This window comes from Ambystoma mexicanum, chromosome 14 (genome assembly GCF_040938575.1).
Source record: "Ambystoma mexicanum isolate Mex_15411 chromosome 14, UKY_AmexF1_1, whole genome shotgun sequence".
NCBI lineage: Eukaryota > Metazoa > Chordata > Amphibia > Caudata > Ambystomatidae > Ambystoma > Ambystoma mexicanum.
Window position 1 is genome coordinate 3,622,460 of NC_090940.1, and position 25,057 is coordinate 3,647,516.

The 25,057-nt window shown below is 45.4% G+C and overlaps 1 protein-coding gene across 3 annotated transcripts in view; it reads right to left on the reverse strand.

The window, feature by feature from the left end:
* The window catches only part of LOC138527333 (receptor-interacting serine/threonine-protein kinase 4-like), a 437,375-nt gene that overhangs the window by 30,543 nt on the left and 381,775 nt on the right, over nucleotides 1–25,057 (reverse strand). Inside the window, exon 10 of one of the 3 annotated variants that reach the window (XM_069638390.1) lies at nucleotides 14,805–14,987. The exons of the other annotated variants lie outside the window; for them this stretch is intronic. The gene's annotated coding sequence lies outside the window, so the exon portion shown is untranslated. Of the gene's footprint in view, nucleotides 1–14,804; nucleotides 14,988–25,057 lie in introns of those variants that run through there. 3 annotated transcript variants of the gene reach the window in all.

A 25,057-nucleotide genomic window follows, 5' to 3' on the forward strand; every position in this document is an offset into this window, starting at 1 on the left:
ACAACTGAATAATCTTGGCCCTTTTTAACCCAGTCCTGCAGGGCTGCTGAATCGAAAAGTTGTTGGATCTTTAAATGAATATCTTCTAAGGTCTGTAGAGTAGTTATCCCAAGAATTCTTTGTTCAGGAATTATAGGCACCGGTTCCGGGTTCGAATATGCTTCTCCCATCCCAAATTGGGATAAAGCGTCTGCCTTATCATTCTTACAACCTGGTCGATAAGTGATCATGAAATCGAATTCGGCAAGGAATAAGGCCCACCGAAGTTGACGCGATGATTGGGCTTTGGCTGTTTTTAAATAGTGCAAGTTTCTGGATCAGTGATTACAGTAATGATATGCCTGGCACCGAGAAGATAATGCTGCCAAGCCTTGAAGGCGGATTTGATGGCTAACAACTCTTTATCGGTAACCGCATAGTTTAATTCGGGGGCCGAGAATTTTCTGGACCAAAATGCTACTGGATGAAGTTGACCGGTTTCCGGATCCTTCTGGCACAGGGCAGCCCCCATGGCTAAACTTGATGCATCGGTTTCAACTATGTATGGGAGCTCGGGGCGTGGATGCTTTAAGACAGGTGCCGACATGAATTTCAATTTCAGTTCTTGAAAGGCTTTTTCAGCCTTTTCGGTCCACAAGAAGCGTTTGTTTTTTCGCAAAAGTGCTGTGATGGGGTGTACAACATATGAGAAGTTAGGAATAAATCTGCGGTAGAAATTAGCAAATCCAAGCATGCCTTGCACCCCTTTAACTGAACTGGGTGATGGCCACTTGAGAATTGCATCCACCTTTCGAGAGTCCATTCGGACTCCTTTTGGAGTCAGGATAAATCCAAGGAATTCAACTTCTGTAGCATGAAAAACACATTTTTCCAATTTTGCATATAACTTGTGCTGGCGTAGTTTCTCAAGGACTGCACGAACGTGCTTAACATGGTCTGATTCTGAGGAGGAGTACACTAGAATATCGTCTATGTATACGACAACACAGACGTCAATGAGTTCACAAAGGACATCGTTCATAAAATACTGGAAGGCTGCTGGTGCATTGCACAACCCGAAGGGCATCACCCGATATTCGAATTATCCGTACTTGGTGCGAAAAGCGGTCTTCCATTCAACGCCCTTCTTTACATGTACCAGATGATATGCCCCTCGGAGATCTAATTTAGTGTAGATGCAAGCATCCTTTACTTGGTCTAGTAGTTTGGGGATCAGAGGCAATGGATATCGGTTCTTCACTGTGATCTGGTTTAATGCGCGGTAGTCTATGCACGTTCTGAGGTCACCTTCCTTTTTGGGCACGAAGAATAAAGCTGAAGATGCGGGGGACTTAGATGGACGAATGAAGCCATTATCAAGGTATTGGTCCAAGTATTGTCGTAGGTGATGGTTTTCGGGTTCCATAAGGGCGTAGATCCTACTGCATGGAGGTTGTGCACCGGGTACGAGGTCGATTTGACAATCGTATGATCTATGAGGTGGTAAGGTGTTTGCCTTTGCCTTTTCCTTTTGGAAAACATCCTGGAATTCTTGATATTCCTGAGGTAACTGCATGACTGGATTAGCGACTGTGGCCAGGCTTTTGTTCAAGGTTTTTTCCGGGTATACTTCAGGCATGGTTTGTCTGGGATCCATTCACTGATGTCTTCATCAATTTTTAGGATGTGCCAGTGTCGTCTCTGGATTTCTTGGTTGTCACTGCAATATTGCGTGATGTACCGAAGTTCAGTATGGGAGATGTTCTCTCCTGTAGATGGAACTTTGGGTGTGAGTAACGTGTTCCTTTTCCTTTTAGTAGCGGTTTCTTTGGCTGTATTGATAGCATGTTGGGGATTAAATCAAGTAATTCACCGACAACAACGAAAGAGAAAAACTACAAGATCATGTATGAGATACTCAAAAAACACCAAGATGAGGTGAAAATAAGGAAATGTAGAACATTCGCTAGAGACGAACGAGATTACCAAGACAGCAGAGTATTCACCTTCCAAGCAAAATTTGACAACATACAAGGCACCAGCTCAAAGAACAATACCCCCAACAGCTCACCTGCAACATCTGATGCTGATAGTGAAGCAGAACTAGAAGCAGATACCGAGCAAGACCTTGGAGTAGACACCGAACCGGAGTTCAAGGAACCAGTACCAAGGCTGTCTAGATCCCACGAAGTAAGTAGAAGCATCGGATACACTTTTTGGATGAAATACAACGCTACAACAAAGGAACAAGTGTACCAACCAAGAAACAGGTGACTTTTTTTAGAGCCCCCCCGTGGCAATATCCCACCAAGATTACAACCAAGAGAGGCAGTCGAGCGGGGACCAAGAAACGCCCAAAAAGAACTCGAAAGTGCTATAAGGCTGACAAGATCCCAAACACAACTACAACAGAGAATTCCGAGACCCCAAACCTAGTACTGAATCTCTCAAGCCATTATCCTACGGAAAATGACATCAATATACTTAACAAGGGCCTCTCGTTTGCACCCTCTAACTACATGAACTATGTGGATGCTCACATTGATCTATTCAAATATACCAGAAAGCTGAAACTCAAGAAGAAGTTTTTTGCCAAACAAATCAAATGGAAAAATCCCAAAATCACACATGTTCCATTGAGTACAATCAATATGGAACACCTAGAAAATACACATCTATTAGCTTCCCTGGAGGATCCAACTGGTACCGATCGACAAACAATTCAGCAAACAATCAAAGACCTCAACATTGAAGAGACCAATCTCAAAATTCCGGAAATCAAGCCAAAATCTAAATTCATACCCAATCTACAAGGTGACAATGCAATTAAAATCTTCACCAAAGCAGTAACCAGGGATCTACAGCGACTTGAGGATCAGACAAAAATCAAACGGACCAGGATGAGCAACAATATTACCAATTCAGAGAAACTAGCGCTGAAGAGCCTGCAAGCTAATCAGAAAATCATAATCAAGGAAGCCGACAAAGGGGGTAATGTGGTGATCATGGATAGATCAGACTACATTACAATGGCCAACAACAACCTCGCTTCTCTTGGCTGCTATGAGACCTTGAGCAGTAACCCTACACAGGAAATGACACTTGCTGCCAACACCATGTTGACCAAATGGCATCACCATGGTCTCCTATCAGATGATGAAATCAAATACTTACAGCCCAGATACCCCAGGATGCCCACCATCTACTTTCTCCCCAAGGTGCACAAGGAATTCAACCGGGTACCAGAAGGACGTCCCATCCTGAGCGGGATTGGATGGATAACAGAAACCTTGAATAAATATATCAACAATGTTTTGGCACCAGAAGTTCCTAAAATACCGACTTATCTTCATGATACCATGCATGCACTCCTGGTTCTACAGAATGTCACTTGGCATAACGATTATACACTTGTGACTTTGGACGTAAAAGCTTTGTATACTGCCATAGACTGGCCCTGAAAGCCATTGACTTTGCTTTTGCGCAAGCCTCTGCCTCATTCTGCTCCCACCTTGAATTTACCAAAGAATTCCTGGAATTTTCCTTAACACACCGTCTTCCTGTTTAACCAGCAATACTACAGACAAACAAAAGGTATTGCTATGGGGGCAACCTATGCACCATCCATGGCCAATTTGTTCATGCACCATTTTGAGCAGGTACATGCTCTCGCCAACTTGGACTTTAAAAAGTCGATCCATAAATGGTTCTGATATATAGATGACATTCTGATGATCTGGTCGAGAACAGCAGACCAACTTGTGCTTTTTCAAGAATATCTCAACAAGAATCATTTTGGACTAGAACTATCTGGATTTTCAAGCTGCACTAAAATTGACTTTCTGGACATCAGCATCATGCCAGTAGGAGCCAAATTAACAACTGTGATTTTCAGAAAACCTACGGAAGTCAACTCAGTCCTACACGCCTCAAGCTGTCACAAAAAATCGGTGATCAACAACATTCCCAAGGGTGAATTTCTGAGATCAAAACGAAACCGCAGCACACATAAATACTATGGCCAAGAATGTTCCACGCTCACGAAACGATTCATGGAGAGAGGATATCCCCAACATGCTATCAATACAGCCAAAGAAACCGCTACTAAAAGGAAAAGGAACACGTTACTCACACCCAAAGTTCCATCTACAGGAGAGAACATCGCCCATACTGAACTTCGGTACATCACGCAATATTGCAGTGACAACCAAGAAATCCAGAAAATCCTGAGACGACACTGGCACATCCTAAAAATTGATGAAGACATCAGTGAATGGATCCCAGACAAACCATGCCTGACGTATACCAAGGCCAAAACTTTGAAAACCATCCTTAGCCCATCCTTCATGACACCGATTCCAAAATTGAACGACCACTGGCTCAACAGAACTAAACCAATGGGTTTCCTTAAATGTGGAACTTGCCCCATGTGCAAGCATGCCAGAAATACCAAAACCCTGGCCTTTAGTGAAACTGACACACATGACATTCACCAATTTATGACCTGCAAATCGAAATATGTCATATATGCTATAATATGTGTGTGTGAGCGTAAATACATTGGAAGCACCAAGAGGGAACTCAGGATCAGAATTCAAGAACATCTGAGCACCCTGCATTCCCAAGACGCCAAATACCCGCTAACAGTACACTGGCAAGAAGAACACCAGTGGGCACGCAAAGAGGAAATTGCCTTTGTGGGACTTGAAATTATTCCGGCTGACGCAAGGGGAGGAGACAGGGAACTCCACCTTCGTCAGAGAGAAGCAAAACTAATTTGCAAACACAGAGGCGTGACTGTTGGCCTCAACACTGACCAGGATTTTCATGTTTTCCTATGATATTCCATGTTTCTTCTTCTTCTTCTTTATTCTCTGTCCTCCTTGCCCACCGTGGATCAATTTTTAATCAATTCCACTCCATGAGTTTCATGTTTTCCTATGATATTCCATGTTTCTGTTCTGTGTCCTCCTTGCCCACCTTGGATTTATTTTTCAAACAATTCTACTCCATTGGCACTGCCTCTGCACCCACACGCCTGGATGCACCAATCAACCAACACCGTGTTGGTCAGTGAATAGTGCTGTCCTCCACCTACGAGCCAAGCGGGGCTCCCCTCATGCCCAGCCCTCTCACCTAGGGGACCGCTGGGGCTCCCTGTCACACCATCTCCACCATCCTCTTCTATTCATAGTCATGCCACATCGAATTATGGCCATTACCTATTTTCCTGCAACACAGGGTCCTACAAATACTTGCCAAACTGCTCCTTCAAACATTGAGCAGCATTTGAACAGACCGACGGCCTATCCAACCATTCAGCTTAGCACACGTCATGACCCGCCTACGGGCCCATCATCCAATGGGGTGCTGCGGCCTCACTTCCATACCTGAAGTATCCCCTACATTTACTACGAGCCTTTTCCTCCCATTACTGGAAACCACCCAGACGCTGACGGACCACCAGCCCAGGTAAGACCTCCTCACTCCTTCCACAACGCCTTCCAAGTCCGTGCTTCCACCGCGGATTGCTCCTGCATTCGAACATGATTGCCAACTTTTAGCTTCCCTTTAATCTACGGGCCACTATTCCTCAGTGACATCCTTGTCTCTCCCTTTTAGAAATCTGCTATCCAGCTTCTACTCAACGCCCTACTCAGGGTTCTTCTACATATATTCAGAAGGGAGCCCCCACCCCAACTTCAATGGTAAGCTTGGCTTGCTTAGCTTAGCACTGTGACATACTACAGCGATTCACAGTCTAACCAGCAACCTTCTAACTCTCGTTTTCATAACTTTTTCTCTGACCTCTCTTCCTTCCACCTTCGCTTGTCGATTCTCCTTGGTACTCATTGTCTAATTCGGACCTTCCATTATGTCTTGTTGCAATTTCTACCTACTGTATCATTGATGTTGTCACCTATTACTTATTCACTGTACCAATCTGCACTAACCACCCCACTCACCACGTATCTCAATGCACTAATCATGTCGCTGTACTCATGCCTTACCATGGCCCATATTGTATGAATATCTAATGTATTTTTTTCCATCATGAACATGTCACTACTATGGTATACCATGCCGGGATTGATATATGATTCCAATTATCATGAAATCACCCATGCAACATGTCACTGAACCACTCGCTCTCCCACCACTCACCAACCCCCACCTCGCACAGCCTTGAGAAAGACTTCGGTTGAAATGAGTGTCGGCTGTTTTTTCTATTGTTACGGTTCACCAACCTGGTACACTGTACCCCAGGTGTTATGCTCCACTTGAAATAATAAATATGCCTGCACACACAAAAACATCTTCAAAGTGATTTATGTAATAACCAAGGGGCACCAACCCCCTTGCCAGCGCCACCAACAAACTAGGTTTTGTCAACCCACCCTTTCTCTTCAAACTTCCTGGGAACCATGGAGCCTGGTTCCCTGACAAAACCATGTACCGGGCTGCAGGCCTAACCTTGAATAAAGACGACAAATTGCGCAGGGGACCTGGCTTTCCCGAAACCAAGCTCCTCACCCCTTGCTAATACCAATAGTCAGTCACAGATGAATATGCAATTATTGATCTTACGCACCTAGATATCATGGATGGAGATTCGATCGAATCACACCCAGGACCCTCGCCACTCGAAGTGCCCGGCAAAAAGGGAGGGGAGGACTGGCCAAGCCTCCCACAGGCTTTCCCCAGAGCAGGGATGTGATGCTAGGAGTCTCGGCCCTCTAGTGTACGGCTGGTCGTCCAGGCGCTGTTCCTCTCCGCATGCGCGTTTCGCAAACAGCCCAGCATGAGTCCCTCCCTCACTGGCCCAGGTATAGTTCTCTTATTAGGGGCTGCACATCAATCACTATGACGTACCAGCTCTTCGAGAATCTTCTAGGCTCACCCTTCCAGGCAGCAAACATGTTTTCGCCTGGAAAGTTACAAGACTGGAAACAGCCAGTCTTGGCTCCCAGGCTTCGTGTACGTTGTTTTGGGAAGGCCTGACATTCCTGAGTTATCAGTGCACCTGACTCGCAGAGCGAAGACAAGCAAGGCTGTGCCTGGCTCCTAAAGGCTGCTCAGAGCTTCTTGCAAAGCTAGATGTTTATGTCTTCAAGAAGGGCCTTCGCAGTTAACCCCTCGCAAGCATGCTGGCTCACTCAGTTCGAGAGGCCTGGCTGGTTTAGCATTTTTCCTCCACACTTTGAATAAGCTCTAAATACACACAAGATAGCTCAGTAGGTTAGTGCAAGTGCAGGTTACTGCAAGCGCCTAGAGGCCTTTCATGACAGAAGCGAACAGCGGTGCTTCCAGCGATGGCATGGCTGATTCCTGGTAAGCTGCTGGATGGGTTCCGTAGACTGAAGATGCTTGTGCTGAACAGGTAAGGATCTGTAGACGGCGGTAAGCGTTACGCTGCACAAGCAGACTAACGCGAAGTGCCAGCATGCGGGTGGGGCTGGCTTATGTAGCCTGGCCCCTGCCACTCCCTTTAGGCCCCACCCTGTGGCCCCACCTTGCCACTCCCCCCGTCTTCTGCACATGCCTTCCATGCATTTGTATGGCTCCGCCCGGCCTAGATGCACGTGCCCTGAGCACACTGTGCAGAGCACACTTTGAAATGAGCTTGGCGCCAAGACTGGGTCAATTGGGACCCTGCAGGAGATAAAGTGAATGGCCCTTGACCAGTGGCCGTGACAGAATCATGGGAAGAAACCCTTGCACAGGGGTTTTTGGAGAGAGCAATGCTTCCCAGACTCCGAAAGGAAATAAGAGAGGAGGAGGTTAATGAGGAAATTCAGAGTGTTTTGGAAACTTACGAACCCCAAAGACCCTTCTAACTCAGGATTCCAAAGAAATACTAAGGAATTAGGAACCCAAGAGACAGAAGGGAACCAACACTTTTTTTTTCTGGTCAACCCGACAAAGTAGGGGTTTGGGGGAAAGCTTCAACCTTCCCAACTATGTCAATAATTCGTTGGGGTCAATATTTAAGGTGTTGATCCCTCAAGCCATCCTTCACATTAAGAGAACGGTTGAGGGGAATGATTTCGATCTGTTTAGCCCCCACAAATCTCGAATACCTGGAAGGGATAAAGTTATGATCCCCTTAGGGTTACAAGTGGGTGTTTCCCCAGGTATGGGTTTGTATGTAATACCCTTAGAAGAACACTAATTAAATATCTCACTGGTTTTTTCCTGGGGATTTAATTTGAAGCTTATTTTTAGAATGTTTCCGATGACCCCGTAGTCATTAAGCGGGGCCCACTAGTAGGCAGTTTAAGGTATGAAAACCTGGGGGAAACTTTTCCCCATATGTTGATGAGAAAAACCTCTCAGGGAAAGATAATTAGAGATACTTCAGGCACTGTTAGTAAGTTGTCATCTGGCCTGACATCTAACTCGAAAGAACTGCTATCTATTCATCTTCCCTTGATCACGACAACATTGGAACAGGAGGATGGATTCCTAAGGGAACAGGAAAAAAGGAATCCTCCAATAACAAAACCCTTTCTTGACCCCTACAAACAATGCTATTCTTGTAGAGGGTATGGACATGTAGCAAGAGACTGGGCCTCATTACGAGTTGGATGGTAGCCGTGCCTGCATTACATGCACGGCTACCGCTGAACTCGCATCCGGCACTGCCACCCGCAAATGGACACTTACCGGCCCATTACGAGTTGAACGGGCCGGTAATTGCCCATTCGCGGGTGGCGCTAATGCCGGGCTCCTCATCCCCATTCTGCCCTATATGGCAGAGTGGGGATGAGGAGCATGGATGCACCGGCACCATTTCTTTTTTAATTTCTTTATTGGCATTTTGTCATAGTTACATAGCAAATCTGATGATTCGTTCATGAGAGAAAGGAAGGAAAGAAAGGAAGAAAAACTTGAAAAAGAAAACAAACTACATTAACTGTCTCCATTCGTTGACAATTTGTTCCAGTGTGGGCAGTTCCAATTTGGAGGGGGTTGTTCGAGGAGCGGGTGGGGGAGCGAGGGGGGCCCCAGCCTTTTTTCTGAGGTGTTCCAATTTAGGTGCCACCGTGGGTGGCAGATCACTGTGGCGTTCATGCGGAGGCGCTTATGGCACTGTAGCAGTAGCGCTGCAAAGCTTAGTGAGGACACGCTACCGATACAGAGGAGCACTGGAGACAAGACCGCCCAGTGCGAGTACACGTGGAGAGAAGGCAATACAAGGTAAGTTCAGAAGGAACTTGCATGAGCGGACCTTGCCGTTCGCCATCACGGTTTACATTCAGATTTCCAACCCGCTTTTAGGCGGCTCCCGCTTGCACTTTTAGTGAAGCTTTCCTTGCTTTCTTTCTTTTCACATGTTCATATGCACAGCTTAGTGCCCTAAAAGGTCGATGGCGCGATGGTATTTAAAGCCTAGACTCTTCAAGACGTTCTCAGCTGCATGACGATTCAAAAATCCTGCCGACATCTAAATTATAAAGACCCAAGCTCAAGGTCAGTTAAGACTACCATTTACAAGGATATGAGATTGGTACATTTCCTTTTACACAGTACAGTTGTGGTCTTATACACATAATACTTTGTATATGTATTGTTTCCATAAAGAACAGAATTTTAGCGAACCCGCATATTATAAACCTGTGCGACATAGAGGTGCACACTTGGTTTATAGTGTGCTACATAAGTGAGCACGAGATTAAAGTTTTTCACTATCACATTACTAGAGATCAACAGAGTGCATTTATCTTTTTTGAGACCACTTGATTGTTATCAGATTATACGTAGTCGTCTCTGTTCCACCACTGACTAGGCTTTGCCATCCCACTTTCTTGCAGAGAGTAGAACTTCCGCATACGAAGACTCTTCTGTTACCCCTGCTACTATTCATAAGTTGGCAGTGAGGTAAGTCTTCAAGTTGTTAATAGTGTAAAAGGAATACTACCTACTATAATTAGTATTAGTGTTTGGTACATTCAACTGATTTGTCCGGTTGTCTCTCTTTCTCTCTCCCCCTTTCTGGTTTAGGTTGGCACTACAAAGTGATAAGAGCCTCCCTTAAAGAGCGGCCCTCTCTTCCTTGCATCAAGTCACACTGTTAATACTCTGAATTATTCCAGTCATTGGAATGCCAATTGTTGTTTACAGTACATCCCCCCCTGAAGAATTTCCCATTAACCACCCTCTTGAAGGATAATGGGAATGAGACATGTCGGGTTCTTTGTCTGTGAGATGGATGTCACGGTTCCAATAAGGCATTAAGAGCTGCTTTGTATTCAGAACTAATAATAGGATTGCATCATTAATTCAAGAGATTCAAAATTAGACATCAGACTAGTGGTTTGACCCAAGATGCTAATGTTTTATATTTTTTATGTTATATGCTTTGTCTAGTACACAATTGGATGTTTTTGGTTCGTAATGTTAATAACCACAAAGAGTAATATTTTCTACAATAAATGTCCTTCCGTTTTCTTGTTTATTAATGGTGCAGATTTTTTCTTCATGTTTACATGGCATTTTATTAGTCCTACCTCAGGACCTCTTTTTTCTTCATTTATTTTTTACTAGCGTTCTATCTCATTAATCTTTTTCTTTCTTTGCTCCACACATTAGAATTATTGTGGTTGGTATGCTGGTTTTAAGAAAAAAGGTTTTATAATATAAAATGAATTTGTAATAAAGCATAGCAATATACATATTTTTACAATGATGGTTGTAAGTGTAATTTGTTTCAATTAAGGAGGGCCGATCGTAAGGTTTCCGAACAGTTTAATTCGGATCCCTAAGGGTGAGGTAGTGAGAGGAGCTAGGACCCTTTTTCTTTAGACAATACGAGTTTCATTGGGCACTGTCCTAGGCCTCTTTAAACAAAAAACCTAGTCCTTCGCAAGTTTTATGGCCTTTAGTGCGGCACCCCCGCAGGACTTTCTCTAAAAAGCCCCCTCAGTGGGACTTCATTGTCTATTCGTGTGTAGAATCTTTTGCCTTTGTGAAAGTGGTGTTGGCTGGACATTTTGTGGTGGCATAGTTGATTGCATGTTGGCAACCAACATCAGGAAATTCGAATTTGATACCAAGTACTTTTTCTAACATTCAGTATACTTTTTCTTGGTTTTTGAAAAGAATAATAGGAAATGCGGTCCGTGTTCTAGCCATTCTTGTAACACAGACCTCCCCACTAGTTTAGAAAAATGAGTGCCGAGAAGGTGATCAGTTTTGATGACAAATATGTCGAATTATTAGCTAGAGCCTCCATTTTTTCAGAGGAAGGGGAGGGCTCGCTAATCTCAAACCTTAGTAATTGGGATGAACTTCTGCAACTTAAAAAACGTCTCATTAGGACAGAATTGCATGGCTTTATCATGATTGAGTACCTTAGAGCAGGCACCCTCCCTCAAGGACTGATTGTCCATAACGAACCCCGGTTATTTTTAGATAACAAGGAGTTTGTTATTAAATGGAGTTATATTGCCAAAAAGTGCGGCAGGGATTGGCTTGTACTTATTATAGATACAGCTAGTGAGATGTCCATCAAAAGACATCACAGCAATGGAGGCTGAGATTAAGAAACTGGTCCCGCTCGAGACTTATAAACGCAGATTAAACGACATCATGAAAGAAATGACAGGTTTCAAGGAATTTACCACAAGAGAAAGAGTGAAGAGAATGAAAAAAGATCTTACTGAATTCTCACATGAGAAGGCGTTTAAGTATACCCAAGACGGGTACAACCCTTCAAAAAATCAAGCAGTACAATTCCAGAAACAACGGAGAGTGCATTTCGGGAACACCTTGTTTTCATCAGGGTCCTCAGGAGATGAGAATTTTTCTAACTTTAGACCTCAGAGAAATAGCCATCGCCCTGCAAGGCAACAAGGCAGTGGCAGGCAGAACAGCAACAGAGGACGAAATCATAACAGTTCCTCCAGAGGGAGACAAGGGCAGCCTCCTCAAAGACAACATTTTTTAGAGGAGGAAGTACACAACAAGGACTGGGATTATGCATCCCGCCAGCTCAGGAGCACCAGGGGCTATTAGTGAATTTGTCGAACTATACCCCGACCCCTTCAGAGGTCAAATTGTTAAATAAGGGCTTGGGGTTTGTATCTACAACAAGCTATGATGGTTTCAGGATGAGAAAAGAAATTCACCAACTTTTCTGAAAAATCCAACTTAAACAATTTTTCACAGACAAAAACTATGACGGCGAAATAAACCACAGTGGTTTAAAGAATCCCTCGGATTTTCATCCTCCTTTTTCCAGTCTGACACCTGAAGCAATAGTGTTCGAAAAACGGGTTTTATCCGAACTAAAACTGCTTGAGAAGAAAAACACAAATACCCATCTTTTTCAAAACTTGACACGGGATGAACGCCTAGCCTTGCACCAATTGAAAAACAATGATCAAATTGTAATAAGAAAGGCAGATAAAGGAGGAGCGATAGTGTTACTCAACCGCAACTTCTATATTTCAGAGTGCACTAGACAGTTAGCAGATACATCATTCTACAAAAAAAATACATGAAGATCCTACACCACGTCTGCAAGCCATGATCGAAGAAAAAAACTAGGACAGCTCTGGAAAGAGGATGGATCTGTAGTCAAGAATATGAATACTTAAATCCCAAAAAACCATCAATACCTAAATTTTATATCTTGCCAAAGATCCACAAGTCATTAACAAACCCTCCAGGCCGCCCGATCGTGTCTGGATCAGGATCATTGTTAGAACCGCTTTCAAAATTTGCAGACAAGTACTTGAAATCCGTTGTTTTAGAGATGTACTCGTATATACAAGACACTACTGAAGTTATTACTCTAATCGAGGACTACCCCTTTGACAATAAACGCCAAATCTTGGTCAGTCTCAATATAGTATACGTGTATTCCTCAGGATACCACTCTCGAAGTTTTAGAAGAGGTACTCCTTACCAAGAGAACAGACAGAATTTGTCCCAACAGCTTTATACTTTCGTGTGCAACCATGTCCCTTAAAGAAAACTATTTTAGTTTTAATCAGCAACTTTTCCAACAAGTACACGGTACGGCAATGGGATCATCCGTAGCCCCTTCTGCAGCCAACTTGTTCGTAGAATCCTTTGAAAAGAGCGTCATCTACAACTCCTCTAATCCGTTTTTGAGTTATCTATAGATTTGGAGACGCTTTATAGATGACATCCTAATCATTTGGGATGGTGACACAGCCTCTTTTGACGAATTTAAAGTATGGCTGAATGAACAAAATCAATTTCTCAAATGTACAGCTACCACAAGCACCGTTGAAATCAACTTTCTCGACATCACAATATGGGTTGATAGCACCGACAACACACTCAAAGTTAAACCGTACCATAAACCAACGGATCAGAATTCCCTATTGCAGTTTAACAGTTGCCACCCGAGCCACATCAGAAACAACTTACCAGTGGGCCAATTTCTTTGTCTCAAGAGGAATAGTTCTAGTACTACTATCTTTGAAGAAGCAGCAAATTTAAGTTCCATGTTACTGTCAAGGGGGTATCCCATAAGATCGTAAAGAGAGCTCACAAACGAGCAAAGAATAACAATAGAGAAGCTCTTCTTGAATACCGGAATAAATCAAAAGACAACGATCAAATAGTATTTGTGAGCACATTTAATAAACTTTCAAATAAAGTGAATGCTATCATCAAACGCAATTGGCATATCCTAGATGCGGGGGAGTGTCCTGTCACCAAACCATTATCTGCATTCAAGAGAGGTCAGAACATAAAAGATATAGTCACTAGAAATGACATATCGATACGTTCACCTCAGATGACTCTTACTGAGTCCTGGTGGATGCCAAAACCCATTGGACACACAGCGTGTGGACATTGCAGTTGTTGTTCCAACACCAAGCGCACGAAAGAAGTCGATTTGGGTTTAAAAAAGCCGTGGCAACAAAGACAGTTCACTAATTGCAACTCACAGATGGTAGTTTATGTGATCTGTGCCCTTGCCACAAAATATATATTGGCATGAAGGAAAGGAAAATAAAAACAAGAATTACGGAACATAAAAGCTGTATCAGAAATAAGAACATTACTGCCCCCCTTGTGGGTCACTTTTTGGCCATGGACCACACACCGGAATCCTTAACTTGGAGCGTCCTGACACAAGTAGGAAGGAAAGAAAATACAGCATCAAACAAGAAAAGACTGTTTGAGAAAGAACAAAGATTAATTTACCTTTGCAACTCAGTCGAGACAGGACTTAATGAACAGATTGACTGGACCAATTTGTGAGAAAGATTTGAGCAGCCAACCGTGTAAAACTCTGCTGTAATGTAGTAATTATTTACTTTAATCCACATAATAGAACATATTGGTTTTACCAAATCAAGGAGTCCTAATTGTGTAAAGTTGTATGCCAAAGCACTATCCATTTAAGAGTGATTTTGAATTAACATCTTGTCAGGCTAATGTAATGTACAACAGTCAATGAAACATTCAGTTATGAGCAACATTATACTAAAATCACAGAGTTCCAGTGTAAAAAAAAGCAAGGTTGCTTTCACTTTAACTCACAGTGTGGCAGGCACAGCAGGGCAGACATACGTCCTGTTTCAAGATGGCCCCCTTTATTTCCAAGAATATACCGCTTCCTTTAACGTCTTCTATTTCCATGTCCGTCGAGCATGCAGCTACTTTTACTTCCAGTAGCGCTGCAATGCTTAGTGAGGACACGCTACCGATACAGAGGAACGCTGGAGACGAGACCGCCCAGCGCAAGTACACGTGGAGAGAAGGCAATACAAGGTAAGTTCAGAAGGAACTTGCACGAGCAGACCTTGCCGTTCGCCATCACTGTTTACATTCAGATTTCCAACCCGCTTTTAGGCGGCTCCCGCTCGCACTTTTAGTGAAGCTTTCCTTGCTTTCTTTCTTTTCACATGTTCATAGGCACATCTTAGTGCCCTAAAAGATCGATGGCCTCGATGGTACTTAAAGCCTAGACTCTTGAAGACGTTCTCGGTTGCATGACGATTCAAAAATCCTGCCGACATCTAAATTATAAAGACTCAAGGTCAGTTAAGACTACCATTTACAAGGATATGAGATTGGCACATTTCCTTTTACACAGTACAGTTGTGGTCTTATACACATAATACTTTGTATATGTATTGTTTCCATAAAGAACCAAATTTTAGCGAACCCGCATATTATAAACCAGTGCGACATAGAGGTGCACACTTGGTTTATAGTGTGATACATATGTGAGCACGAGATGAAAGCTTTTCACTGTCACATTACTAGAGATCAACAGAGTGCATTTATCTTTTTTGATACCACTTGATTGTTATCAGATTATATATAGTCGTCTCTGTTCCACCACTGACTAGACTTTGCCATCCCACTTTCTTGCAGAGAGTAGAACCTCCACACACGAAGACTCTTCTGTTACCCTTGCTACTATTCATAAGTTTGCAGTGAGGTAAGGCTTCAAGTTGTTAATAGTCTAAAAGGCATACTAACTACTATAATTAGTAGTAGTGTTTGGTACATTCAACTGATTTGTCCGGTTGTGTCTCTTTCTCTCTCCCCCTTTTTGGTTTAGGTTGGCACTACACAGTGATAAGAGCCTCCCTTAAAGAGCTGCCCTCTCTTCCTTGCATGAAGTCACACTGTTAATACTCAGAATTATTCCAGTCATTGGAATGCCATTTGTTGTTTAGAGTACATCCCCCCTGAAGAATTTCCCATTAACAACCCTCTTGAAGGATAATGGGAATGAGACATGTCGGGTTCTTTGTCTGTGAGAAAGATGTCACGGTTCCAATAAGGCATTAAGAGCTGCTTTGTATTCATAACTAATAATAGGATCTCATCATTAATTCAAGAGATTCAAAATTAGACATCAGACTAGTGGTTTTACCCAAGATGCTAATGTTTTATATTTTTTATGTTATATGTTTTGTCTAGTACACAATTGGATGTTTTGGTTCGTAATGTTAATAACAACCAAAAAGAGTAACATTTTCTACAATAACTGTCCTTCCGTTTTCTTGTTTATTAATGGTGCAGGTTTTTTCTTCATGTTTACACAGAACTTTATTAGTCCTACCTCAGGACCTCTTTTTTCTTCATTTATTCTTTACTAGTGTTCTATCTCATTTATTGTTTTCTTTCTTTGCTCCACACATTAGAATTATTGTGGCTGGTATGCTGGTTTTAAGAAAAAAGGTTTTATAATATAAAATGAATTTATAATAAAGGATAGCAACATATATATTTTTACAATGATGGTTGTAAGTGTAATTTGTTGCAATTAAGGAGGGCAGATCGTAAGGTTTCCGAACAGTTCAATTCGGATCCCTAGGGGTGAGGTAGTGAGAGGAGCTATGACCCTTTTTCTTTAGACAATACGAGTTTCACTGGGCACTGTCCTAGGCCTCTTTAAACAAAAAAACCTAGTCCTTCGCAAGTTTTATGGGCTCATGGGAGCATGTCATCTGAGCGGTAGAACATGCTCCATGTTAGTTCTTTCCAGGCGTCGAATGCCTCGCTTGTGCCATCCACAGATCTGGCAACGCTGTCTTCCCAAGTTGTAGTTTCCGCGCCCACCTACCGTTCCAGTTCTCTGTACCATGTGTTATACTGTGGGCTGGCGGGTCGTTTCCAAGCCATTGCGATTGTTCTCTTAGTTAGCACACACGCCATGTCCATGAGTTGGATTATATGCTTGGATTTAGCTAGCCTGGGATAGGTTCCCAGTAGGCATTCGCTGGGGGACCATTCGTATCGTGTCATGCCTGCCCTTTTGCAGGCTTGCTCCACTCCCGCCCAGAGGCTCTGCACTTTTGTGCATCTCCACAGCCTGTGAAAGAGGTCTGCTTCGTCGGTGTTGCACCAGACGCAGTTGGATAGTGCCTGCGCGTTGAACTTCGCTAACTTGTGTGGGGTTAAATACGTGCAGTATAATACGTTTAGATGTATGAGGCGGAACCTGGAATTCCTAGATACTTCTTTGGGGTAAGTGAGCGCCCTGTCCCATTCTTTGTCGTTCATTACCGTCCCCAGGTCTTCCTCCCACCTAGATCTCAGTGTGGCACTGCGGGGATTCGGGATGTCACTTAGCTGGCCGTATATTTGGGATACCGGTTTCCCTCCCTCCCCGAGGTTGTATAACAGTGTCACTAGGGGGACTGCTTCTGGTTCTTCAGGCCAGGTCTGTCACTTAGCCCGGGCTATCCTGCGGGTTCTTTGGTACCATAGAAACTGGCCGCTAGGCATGCCATCCTCTTCTTGTAGCGAATCAAACTCTCGAAAAGTGCCCCCTGCATATAGGTCCCCCCAGGTGTAAACTCCACCTCTTTCCCAGAATCTAATATTCTTCAGATCTGCGCTAGATTTGCATAGGTCTGCGATCAGTGTAATTTCTGGTGAATATGGGTGTTTCGCATGTAGGAGTGTTTTGGACCTGTGCCATATTTTCCTGCCCAGTTCCACAAGTAGAAGCTCCTCCCTCAGGAGCTGTTGGGGTGCCCAGATAGGTTCCTTCAATTGTATTGGGGAAACCATTGGGCGCAGTAAGGTTGATTCGGACGTAGCGTCATCCGGCAGCCACTTGGTTATGAAGCTAAGTTGTGCCGCTAAATAATATTTCTCCAGGTTTGGAAGCTGTGTTCCCCCTTGTCTATATGGAAGGGCCAATGTGGAATAGGCCAACCTGTGTCTGTTTTTCCCCCATAAGAATTCCCAAAGCAGTGTGTCAAGCAGGAGAAAGAAGAGAACATTAATGTAGCGGTGCACATTTTGAAACCCGTATAGAAATCTAGGTAGCACAATCATTTTGATGATTGATGCTCTGCCCATCATATATAGGGGAAGCTTAGACCAGAAGCCTATTGATTTGCGCAGGGCAGGAAGCGCTGCCTTGGTATTGTGCTTGTGCATCAGTGTAGGGGTGTGCATGATGTTAATCCCAAAATATCGAAATGAGTTTGTTTGCCACTGTATTTCCACCGAGGGGAGATCTTCTACATTCCTGCCCCTCAGGTCTTCTAGAGGAAACAGGCAGGATTTTTGCCTGCTGAACTGTATCCCAGAGACCTTGGAGTAGTTGTCCAAGATTTCTAGTATGGTTGGTACATTCATATGTGGGTGCCTGACATATAAGAGGACATCATCCGCGTACAGGGAGATTACGTGGTCAAGCCCCCCGCCACGCGTATGCCCGCATCGAAGAATTGCTTCCTGAAGAAGATAGTGATGGGTTCTAACCCCAATATATAAAGCATGGGCGATAGATAGCAGGCAGCTCTGTCTGGTTCCCCTACCAACGTCCCATGCTGCGGAGGGGAATAGTTTCTTACCTGTAACTCCATTTCTCCAGCATTGGCATCTTTCATGGATTCACATGCTTAGAATATTCCCCGTCGTCAGGCTGGGAATCCTCGGTAAGTTATATAGACATTTTCCATAGGAAAAATTCAGACACTTTTGTGTCCTAGCTACGTCATTTTGGGCCGTGCAAGTTGGCGCCACTAGGACGTAGAGGTATATATATAGCCCCGTGGCTCCCTCAGATTTCGGCCCCCAAAGTAGTATGGGGGGGATCTCTGGTTTGCATGCTCAGGGGAGGCAGGCGGGCGCATGTGAATCCATGAAAGATACCAATGCTGGAGAAATGGAGTTACAGGTAAAAAACTATTCCCTTCTCCAGCATTGGATCTTTCTTGGATTCACATGCTTAGAATAGATTGTATAGCAGTATCCCCCAACATTGGAGGCGTGCATGCAAACCAACATCACAATAATCACAATGCATATTTACCATGGCAACCCATTACATTATAGTATGTTAACAGTGAAAGACACAACATTTTAAAGCATAGTTGCCGAATGGTGTAACCCCCATTTGGGGCTTACCTTATTGGAACAGGTGACGTAGTACTGCACGCCCCATCTGTGTATCTTCAGCATGTTGCTGTGCGAGACAGTAATGCTGGGTAAACGTGTGTGGTACCGACCAGGAAGCCGCCTGGCAGATATCCCCCAGCGGAATTCCGGACCACAGCGCGGTCGACGACGATGTAGATCTCGTCGAATGGGCCCTTGGACGCTTTTCTAGCGGTTTTCCAGCCTTAGAATGACAATAAGAAATGGCCAAAGACACCCATCTGGAGAGTCCTTGTTTGGAAATCGCTTTACCCTTAGCCGCAGGACCATAAGCTACGAAGAGTTGTCTCGTGTCTCTGAAGCTTTGAGTGCGATGGAGATAAAATTTTAAAGCTCTTTTCACGTCCAATATATGGAGAGTCTTCTCTGCCACTGAAGACGGTGTTGGAAAAAATCTAGGCAACACTATAGAAGCGTGTTTATGGAACATGGAAGGCACTTTAGGTATGAAATGCGGGCTAGTAGCCAGCACAACTTTATTACTGAAAAACCTCAAATACAGAGGGTCGATCACTAGAGTTTGTATTTCTGACAGACGTCGAGCTGAAGTAATGGCCACCAGGAAAGCCAATTTCCAAGACAAAAATGTTAATGATGTCGACGACATTGGTTCAAAAGGGGGTTTCATCAGGGCTGCCAGAACCAGGTTTAGACTCCAGATCGGAGGAAACCTCTTCGTGGGAGGAAAGGTTTGAAACAACCCTTTAAGGAAGTGTTTAACTAGGCGGTCACTGAACAATGGAGTTGAATGTCTCTTCCGAGTAAATCTCGAGATGGCAGCCAGATGCACCTTTATGGATGAAACAGATAAACCGTTTTTAGCCAGGAGCAACAAGTATGGTAGGAGCTGTTCCAGTGTGATCATCAGCGGGACCAAACCTGGTTGACCTGCGCACCATATGCAGAACCTTTTCCATTTGTATGAATATGAAGCGTTCGTGGAAGGTGCCCTTGCAGCTTGCAAAATGCGACGACAGTCCGCTGGAATCGCTAACGCGCCAAACTCGGAGAAATCAGGAGCCAGGCCGTCAGACTGAGGCTGTCCGGGTCGTGATGCCAAACGACCCCTTTCTCTTGAGACAGAAGGTTGGGGATCTTCTGGAACCTCATTGGTTCTGCCGCTGAAAGGTGAAGTAAGTCGGAGAACCACACTTGTCTGGCCCAATACCCGACATGGATATCTGTGGATCCATTGCAGAGTCCGACGGATGAGAGGGAATGGGGGGAAGGCATACAGAAACTTGCCCGTCCACAGGAAGGAGAACGCGTCCCCTAGAGAGTCTTCTTGTGGCCACCTGCTCGCGTATTGTGAGCATTTCTTGTTGTCTCTCGTCGCAAAGAGATCGAGGGCCGGTTGACCCCATTTCGCGAAGACACGGTGCAGTTGTTTGTCGTTCAGTTCCCATTCGTGTAGACGATTCATCTCCCTGCTGAGAGCGTCTGCTTGCACATTTTTTACTCCTGGTAAGTGGAACGCCAACAGATGTATGTCGTGTTGGAGGGCCCAATGCCAGATCTCCTGGGCTTCCGTCGACAGGATCCTGGAGCGAGTTCCTCCCTGCTTTCGTAGATAAAACATTGTTGTCGTGTTGTCTGTCATGATTCTCACAACTGAGCCCTTTATCCGTGGTAGAAAGGATTTCAGGGCCCAACGCACCGCCCTCAACTCTAGCAGATTGATGTGAAGGGCGGATTCTTCTGATGACCAAAGACCCTGAACCTGTAGGGACTCCAGATGAGCTCCCCACCCAGTTAGAGAAACATCCGTCACCACTGTCCTCTGGAACGCAGGTTCCAGCAGGGGCATTCCCTTTGTCAGATGTATGGAAATTCTCCACCATTGAAGAGCCTGCACGAGCTGGCCGTTGATGGTCAACTTGTCCGACCAGCGCCCTTGGCTCTGTGCCCATCGATCCGCCAAGAATTCCTGAAGAGGTCTCATGAAGAGACGACAGTTGCCGATCAAGGGTATGCAGGACGACATTGTCCCCAGCAAGGACATGTACTTTCGTACTGACACTCTGGTGTCGACCTGCCATTCCGATGCCTTTTGTTGCAGTCTGTGAATCCTTTTGAGGGATGGCTTCACCAGCCCCGACTGTGTGTGGAACTCTGCCCCCAAAAAGACCAAGGTCCTTGACGGCTTTAATGAGGACTTGTCAAAGTTCACTGCGAAGCCCAAATGTTGTAGGAGGGACATGGTGGCATCTAGGCTTTCTTGTGTACTTTCCGGAGACAATCCCCTCACTAGCCAGTCGTCCAAATAAGGGTACACATGGTGACCTTCCTTTCTTAACCAGGCTGCTATTGGAGCCAGACATTTGGTGAACGTCCTGGGGGACGATTTTAGTCCGAACGGGAGAACCCTGAATTGATAGTGGGTTCGTCCGACGACGAACCGCAGAAATCTTTTGTGTTGTCGACGCATCAGGATATGGAAGTATGCGTCCTGAAGGTCTAGCGACGACAAATAATCTCTGGGTTGTATCGATCGGATCACCTCCTGGAGCGTAAGCATTTTGAATTTTAAATTCTTGAGCAGTTTGTTGAGCGCTCGTAGATCCAGGATGGGACGCCATTTTCCATTTGGTTTCTTGACGACAAAGTAACGGGAGTACACTCCCTGTCCTTTTTCTGCCACCCGGACCAGTTCTATAGCCCCTTTCTGCAGCATAAGTGCCATCTCCTGCAGTAGTATTTGAAGGTGGGGCTGAGCCGAGAACACCAGTGGAATGTGTGGTGGCTTGGCCTTGAACTGTAGAGAGTGGCCCAGATGAATTGTGTCCAAAACCCATTGGTCTGTTATGCGCTCCCACTCGTCGACGTGACGAGACACTCGGCTCCCCAGGATGTCCTGAAACATGTCATTGTTGGTTCTTGGCTTGTTCATCTTTCGTCGACGAAGGGTAGGCATCCTGCCGTCTGGTGATTTGGTAATCTCTGCCTCTACGAGAAGACTGGGCCGCACGTCTATAGCCGTGGGATGAGTAGGAGGGTCTGCTGAAACCTTGGTCTCTAGATGACCCAAACCGGGAGTTACCCGAAGCCCCTCTGAAAGGACAAAAGGAACGAAAATTCCTACCACTCTGGAGGGCTCCGAGTGACCGCGCCGTGTCAGTATCCTCTTTCATGCCCTTCAAGGCCTCATCGACTTTTTCACCGAACAGTTGTTCCCCTTCACACGGCATATCCAAGACTTTATATTGCACCTCCGATCTGAACGTAGTGCACTTGAGCCAGGCTTGTCTTCTTAGTACCACGCCATTATTGATTTGCTTAAATCCGGACTCGGCTAGGTCGACAGCAATGTTTATAGCATGGTTGGAGGCCTCTTCTCCTTCCCGTACCAGCAACATGGCAGACTTTCTATGTTCTTCGGGCAAATGCTCCAAGATAGGAGCCAGCTGGTGCCACATTTCCCTGTCATACCTAGACATAATCGCCAAGGAGTTGGCTGCTTCAACTGTAGTCGTGCCGACCGACAGCACCTTCTTGCCAAAAGCGTCTTGCCTCCTGGCTTCATTGTACGGCGGGGTCATGCATTTATGCTGAGACCTGGCCTTTCTAGCCGCTGCCGCAGATACCACCGATTCCGGCAAAGGTTGAGACGTCAAGCACTTGGAAGTCGATTCGGGAGCCTTGAATTTCTTCTCCAAACGACCTTTTACTGCCGGTTCCGAGAACGGATGACTCATGGACTTCAGGCCCTCTTGCTAGACATGGCCTAAAATAGGGATGGCGAATATGGATTTCCTTCTCTTGCCCATATGATCAAAAAGAAAACAATCCTTTTTCTCCTCTTCAGGGACTAGGCCAAACTCAGCACACGCTTTACTCATCATGGCATGGAACGCTCCCACGTCGGCAGGTGGTGATGGCTGCACCGGACTTCTCGGAGCTTCCATTTCTGCTTCAGAGTCCCATGTTGGGTCCCTTGAGGGGGATAGTGAGATGTCTGAACCCGACCCTTCGCGGTCTGAATCAGAGTCCGGTAGTTGTTCTTCTTGTGGGCAAGGGCAATCTTCTGCAGCTTGGGAAGCAGCAGTAATACTGGTCGTCGAGCGAGGAGCCGGGCCCGGCTCCTCGACGAGTGGCGTAGACTGTAGCAGTGCCGGGGCACTGGGCTGAGGTATCTGTGTGTCCAAATGCTGTAACAGCTTCTGTAGCGTATTTAGCACCTCCAAGGATAGAACCGCCTGGGGGTTCAGTAATGTGAGGTCGTAGGGATGGTACCCCCACTTAAGAGCGTCACAGCACTGGTTGGTTGCAACCCCAGGTCGGATGGGTGCGCGACCGGGCCACGTTCCTCGTCAGCCGACGAGATGGAAAAAGCTGCCTCTGGTTGCAGCAGGGCCTCAGGAGGAATGGGATCGAAAACCTCTGGTTGCCATCCCATAGACAGAACCACCGTCGACGACGATATGTTTCCTACAGCCGCCGTCTATAGCGTGGGAGGAGTCGCCGATGACGCAGGTGTCAACAAGCGGGCCGTCAACAAAGCAAGTGGCGCAGGGCCTTGAGGTGTTCCCGCCGCTTTTGGGGCCGACTTGTTGGCCGAGGCCTCTCGACTCAAGGTAGACTTATGACGGTCTCCAGAGGAGGATTTAGATGGTTCTTTTCTCTCTTTAGACGAGGAGGAAGAAGACGACGCCTTGTGTGAAGAGGGGGCCTTCGAATGTTTCTCCGAATGCTTCCCCAAGGGGCGTTTTTCAGCAGAATGCGCCTTCTTCGTCGGGGGTTCTGACTTACTTTTCGAGGCAGTGGAGCCCACCTCCGATGCCGGGTACGCACCCGCCCTGTCATTGAGCCAATCGACAAGGCGTCTTTTTCGGTCTTTGAGGGTCTTCTGGGAGAAGCCCTGACAGATTGCACATGTGTCCGCTGTGTGGTGAGGATGAAGACAGTAAATGCAGTCCATATGACCATCCCCTTCGTACACCTTCTTAAGACCGCATGTAGCACACGGACGAAACTACGCCTTTCCAGACATTTTTTCGAGAAGAAAAAACAGTCGCAGAAGTAGAAAGTAGAACCTAACCAAATAGCAGATACGCGAGGTAATCCCACTACTTTGGAAGACGGTTGAAATCTGAGGGAGCCGCAGGGGCGTGGCTATATATACCTCTACGTCCTAGTGGCGCCGACGTGCGCGGCCCAAAACGACATCGATAGGACACAAAAGTGTCGGAATTTTTCCTATGAAAAATGTCTATATATCTTATCGAGGATTCCCAGCCTGACGACGGGGAATATTCTAAGCATGTGAATCCATAAAAGATCCAATGCTGGAGAAACGCATTTCCCAGTCTTCACCCGCGCTCTTGGTTTAGTGTAGAGCACCTTCACCCATCTAATGAACCTTCGTCCAAAACAGAACCGTTTAAGGACCGCTGTCAGCCATTCCCAATAAATAGAATCAAATGCCTTAATGGCGTCTAAAGACAATAATGTCATGATTCGACGTTTCAGCCCCTTCTGGACTACGTCGTCCATAAGACATTGCTACATTCCTTCCAAGGTACACCCAACATGGCCTACGTTAGTGCGTGATTACCGCTCTAGCGTTTTCAGGAGTTCGCCAGTTCCTTGAAAAGAGACACGCCCCGCGGCGCTTCGCGTCTCAACGCTAACTTCTGAACTTTGGGAAGTGTGGTCGTACTTTCCCTGTGCTCGTACCTTTACTTTCCAGGTTCTAATAGCCCTCCTCTACCCTAAGCCATCTTTCAGCACTCTCCTTCCTAGGGCCTTCCGCCCATAGCACCTGCTCCTTACCTTGTTCTTATCCTGGTTCCTTCCTGGCTTCCTTCCGGGACTCTGCATATTATTCGTGCTCCTCCCTGGAATTGAACGCATACTCACCTCCGTCGGACTCGCCTGCACGCTGGCAACGGAGGATGCGCGACCGTGTCTCTACAAGTCCCAAGCTGTCTGGAAGAAGGAAAAGACCCAGTCCAAGACATCGAAAGACAAACAGGTGAGATTTCAGGCAAAGTGTGACAGTTTGAGACGACAAGGATTGAATATTGATTCCACTAATTAGAAGTAGCCGTTCAAGACCTCATGAGAGGTATGCAAGAACTGACTACTGAAGTACAGAACTTAAAGGCTGAAAATGCAGCATTGAAACAACTCGTGCTCTCCAGGGATTCAACCTTCCAAGAAAGTGCCATAGTAG